At 43.5% G+C, this 5,031-nt stretch overlaps 1 protein-coding gene and 1 long non-coding RNA gene across 2 annotated transcripts in view; one reads left to right on the top strand and one right to left on the bottom strand.

The window, feature by feature from the left end:
* The window catches only part of LOC115031509, a 29,679-nt gene extending 28,912 nt beyond the window's left edge, over window positions 1-767 (top strand). Inside the window, exon 3 of the long non-coding RNA XR_003837135.1 lies at window positions 621-767. This is a non-coding gene — a long non-coding RNA (uncharacterized LOC115031509). The remainder of the gene's footprint in view (window positions 1-620) is intronic.
* Mosmo (modulator of smoothened) overlaps window positions 1-5,031 on the bottom strand; it is a 56,646-nt gene that overhangs the window by 20,961 nt on the left and 30,654 nt on the right. The gene's annotated exons all lie outside the window — the stretch shown is intronic.

Below are 5,031 nucleotides of genomic sequence, written 5' to 3'. Positions count from 1 at the left end.
AGGAGGAGGGGGAGGAGGTCGTAGAAGTAGTAGTAGTAGTAGTTGTTGTTCAACATCCTTCACCATAGGTTATGGAAATGCAAATGACAACTACTTTAGAACCAGTCAGAATGGCTAAGATCAAAACACAAAATGACAGCAAATGCTGGTGTAGAGATGTAGAGATGTAGAGAAAGGGGAACACTCACTAGCTGCCAGTGGGATTGCACACTGGTGTATGCACTATGGAAATCAGTGTGGATATTTTTCAAAAAAGCTAGAAACAGACCCACCATGTGCATATACTTTTGTGCATATGCCCAAAGGGCTCTATATCCTACCACAGAGACGCTTACTTATCCTTGTTCTTTGCTGTTGTATTCACAATAGTCAGAAAATGTAAGGAACTTAGATGTCAATCAACTGATGAATGAATGGATAAAGAAAATGTAGTACATTTATACAATAAAGTATTATTGAGTTGTTAAGAAAAGTGAGATTAGCAACAAATAGTTGCAACTGGAGCTAATAATTCTAAACGTTATGAGAGGGGAAGGAAGGATCTGGAGGGGAGAAATGTTTGACTTCATCAAAACATATATGCATATATGAAATCCTCATAGCTCTGGTTTTCTCATCAGGAAAGTCCTATGACATCATCAGGAAAGTCCTATGACATCATCAGGAAAGTCCTATGACATCATCAGGAAAGGAAAGCACAGAACTTCCTGATCAATGTGGTTAAAGCCCAAGAGCTCACTGCATCAAAATGAACTGGACCCATTCAATAACGATGAATAAAACCTGCATTCCTGGTAAGAACGACGTGGTATGAGAGCCTGTCTTCACTCAGACACTGCCAGTCCTTGATGTTCTTGGCCTGTAACACCCAGAGAACTCACTAAATAAAGGCTTGGTGCAATGTCTCCAGAGCTTCTGTGTGTAGAACATGTGCAAGGATGCTGGTCATTTTCCTAAGAATGGCGTATTCTGGTTGAACAGGACTGAGAGGTGATGTGGCAGTGGTCTAGTTGGTCATCCATGGGAGGAGAAGACCTTGGTCCTGTGAAGGTTCTATGCCCCAGTATAGGGGACTGCCAGGGCCAGAAGTGGGAGTGGGTGGGTTGGTGAGCAGGGGGAGGGGGGAGGGGATAGGGGGTTTTCGGAGGGGAAACTAAGAAAGGGGGTAACATTTGAAATGTAAATAAAGAAAATATCTAATAAAAAATAAATTAAAAAAATTATAATTTTGTATGCTCTCTAATCTGAATGCAGACATATTAATACACTTTTATCCTTGGACAAAAAGTACTGTCTAATATTGTAAGCTTCTAAAATGTTTATAATTACAAATTGAAGTAAAATGTACTAAATTGCATTTCTATTATATAATGTGAAATGTTCTAATTATGCAGAGATTTGAACAGATGCTGTGGATCTAGAAGAAATTATGAGTACACAGGGAAAACAAAAAAAGGTAGAAACATTTTTGAACATACCATCGAAATAAGACTAAGCTGGAACTACACAGAAAGGTAGACTTTCAATTACAGTGTTTATATCACATTTTGAGACAGTTCTGTGAAGGAATCTGTAAGATCACATTGGAAACTTGCTATTGATGACTTTGGCAGAAATAATCCATTTGATTCACCTAATGAGTAACTGCCATCTAAGACTGAGCTAGTTTAAGGCTGGTGATGCTGACAATGAGAGTAAAAACCCAACAGTCTGGTAGGTCAAAGAGTTGGTGTGGTCAGAAAACGACTACAGATTCACTTGTAAAGTATTCTGACAAAAAGGTGGAACGGTAATGAGGCTGTTCCTTAAAGGCTTCCCATCTTACACTGGGCTCAGCTCTTTGGTGTCAGCATGGTGGTATGCCTGTAATGCTACCCATGTCCCCAGTCTCCTCTTCCACCAGAAGTGATCGAAAGAGGATGAGAAGTTTGATTCCACCCTGGGTATATGAAACCCTTCCCCATTTCTCCGGTCTTAAGTAGTCCCATCATTAGAGAATGTAGAGCCAAGCAGAGCTGCACAGGTCACCTTTCCTAGTGTCCTTGAAGCAGGGCTCCAATCACACTCAAGTTCAGAGACCGAAGGATCTAAGGGACCCAAAGTACTTGGTATTTCTGCGGTTAACTATCCAGTTTTCTTTTAAAAATTATAGTTATTATTTTAAAATTCTGTATAGATGTGTTTCTCTCTCTCTCTCTCTCTCTCTCTCTGTGTGTGTGTGTGTGTGTGTGTGAGAGAGAGAGAGAGAGAGAGAGAGAGAGAGAACAGGTGTTTGCAGAGGCCAAAAGGGGGGGAGGGAGGGGGGAGGGAAGGAGAGAGGGAGGAAGGGGGAGGGAGGGAGGGAGGGAGGGAGAGAGAGATAGAGTACAGATGCTTGCAGAGGCCAAAAGGGCATCGAAGCTGCTCAGAGTGGTGCTGGCAACTGATTCCCGGTCTTTTTAAAAGCACGATGCACTCTTAACTGCTGTGGTATTTCTCTAGTCCCCACCCAACACCCCTAAAAGTCAGGTTTTCAATCAACGATTTCAAAACGATCCCTACCACATGTCACTAACTTTCAAGAACATTATTCATTAAGTAAAGAAAATGAACGGGATCTCTAAAATCACCCCAGGAACATCAGATTTCTATCAAAGTAGACTTCCTTACAATTCTGTTAGTGCAGAGGTAGTGAGAAACAACACTCTAAGAGAAGACTGGGTTCCGGCTCCTCTCACAGGAATGGCTTCTCTGTGCTCCGTTCTTTAAAGTGTAGCCTCCTACTCTATCCTCTCTTCTTCACAACTGTCTAAATACCACACTCCAGCTTCTTTTCCTTAAAGAAACTCCAGGATATCACTGCCTTAAGAACAGATTCCTTAGATCAACTTTAGGCCCTGTCTTGTCTCTAACACCAAACTGGTTTTGCGTTTGCCTTAACTCCTGTAGTGCAGAAGTTGTGGATCACCTTCTCCTCAAAAGGGAACATATTGTTTATAACCACAGAATAGCATGCTTCAACATTGTTCAGAAAGACTTCTTGTAGGACTGCACAGTGATTATTGCAAAAACCCCATAACTGACCCCAGGGCTGAGAATAAGTGCCTACTGACGGCTCAGCTGCACACAGGGTGTCGATATTATACACTCACTGGCTCAGGATTTTTTTTTTTTTTTTTGGTCAACTTGACACAATCTAGAGTCATCGGAAATGAGGGAATTCCCCATCCCTCACTGCAGACAGGGTTTCTCTATGTAGCCTTGGCTGTCCTGGAACTCACTCTGTAGACCAGGTTGGCTTCAAATCCAGAGATTTGCCTGCCTCAGCTTCCCAAGAGCTGGGATTAAAGGTGTGTCCCACCTGGCTGAGGAAAGTGAATTTTTTTGTTTGTTTGTTTGTTTTTCAAGACAGGGTTTTTCTGTATAGCCCAGGCTGTCCTGGAACTCACTTTGTAGACCAGGCTGGCCTCGAACTCAGAAATCTGCCTGCCTCTGCCTCCCGAGTGCTGAGATTAAAGGTGTGCGCCACCACGCTCTCTCGAGAAAAGTGAATCTTAATTGGGAAAATACCTCCATTATGATCAGGTGGAGGTAAGCTTGTGGTACATTTTCTTGATTGAAGACTGATGTGAGACAGTTCAGCCCATTGTGGGTGGTGCTACTCCTAGGCAGGTTGTACTGGGGCCTTGAAGAAAACTGATAAACTCAGAGAAGCCAGCCAGTCAGCAACATTCCTCCATGGCCTCTGCTTTAGTTTCTGCCTCCAGGTTCCTGCCCCGACTTCTCTCAGTGATGGAGCGTGACCTGAGAGTTAGAAACACTTTCCTCCCCAAGTCGCGTTCAATCATGGTGTTTTTATCACAGTAATAAACACCTTAAGACACACATGTGTGCATGCACTCACACACACACACACACACACACACACACACACACACCCTGCTGAGGCTCAGGAACATCATGGAAGGGGAGAGGTGGAGAGAACAGAAGGTCCAGAGGATGGGAAGTGTGCTCTGACATGCTTCCTCTGGACAGGGCATGGCTGCTGTACTTGGGACTTTACAGTAGCAGTGGTTCCCTCCATAAAACCTGCCCAACACTCCAGCATGGACGGTGGGAGGGCACATGATACCCCACTCACTCCTAGTTGAGGAGCAATTGGCAGTTAAACTGTTGGGGGAACGGAAGTCACTGTTTACTGGTGGTGTGGCCACTGGTAAGTTACTCATGATAACAGTAAATAAGACCAACCCATGAACACACATTCAAGCAACCCATCAAGTCCATATGTGTACTTTATGTCCGTATATGTATACATGGGCATGAACTTAGTAGGGGAATGTGCTGGGAAGGACTGAGAGTGAGAGGGGGACAAAAGGGAAGGACAGGTGAATCTGATCAAATACATTACGCTCATGGATGGCACTGTCAAAGCACAGAATTCAATTTTAAAGGGAATGCACAGACAAAATAAGTAACTTTCCTGGCTTTAGCAAAGGCCATGTTACTGTGTCCAGGTCTCTCAAAATCACTGTGAGTTTTGTTTTTAAACCTAAGCAACTCTAACTTACTTCTCTCGGACATATACTTCCTCAGTTTATGTAAGTATCGCTCTTTGATGCCAAATCAAATTCTAAGCTAAGCAGCCATGCACGCGCCATCAGAGTACTGTCATTAGAGGTCAGTTCCTGGGTAAACCAGCTGCACCTCTCGCAGACATGAGACTCTGGGTGAGGCCGTTTAACCTCCATGGATGCCGATTCCTCAACTAAACAGATAACAATTGTACTGTGCGGATTAAGACAGACATACTTGTTGGTGGGATTGCAAGCTTGTACAACCACTCTGGAAATCAGTCTGGTGGTTCCTCAGAAAATTGGACATAGTACTACCGGAGGATCCCGCAGTACCTCTCCTGGGTATCCAGAAGATGTCCTAACCGGTAAGAAAGAAACATGCTCCACTATGTTCATAGCAGCCTTATTTATAATAGCCAGAAGCTGGAAAGAACCCAGATGCCCCTCAACAGAGGAATGGATACAAAAAATGTGG

The sequence above is a fragment of the Mus caroli genome, chromosome 7 (genome assembly GCF_900094665.2).
Source record: "Mus caroli chromosome 7, CAROLI_EIJ_v1.1, whole genome shotgun sequence".
NCBI classification, from domain to species: Eukaryota; Metazoa; Chordata; class Mammalia; order Rodentia; family Muridae; genus Mus; species Mus caroli.
Note: the sequence above shows the minus strand (reverse complement) of the source record. Positions and strands in the feature narration are given on the sequence as shown.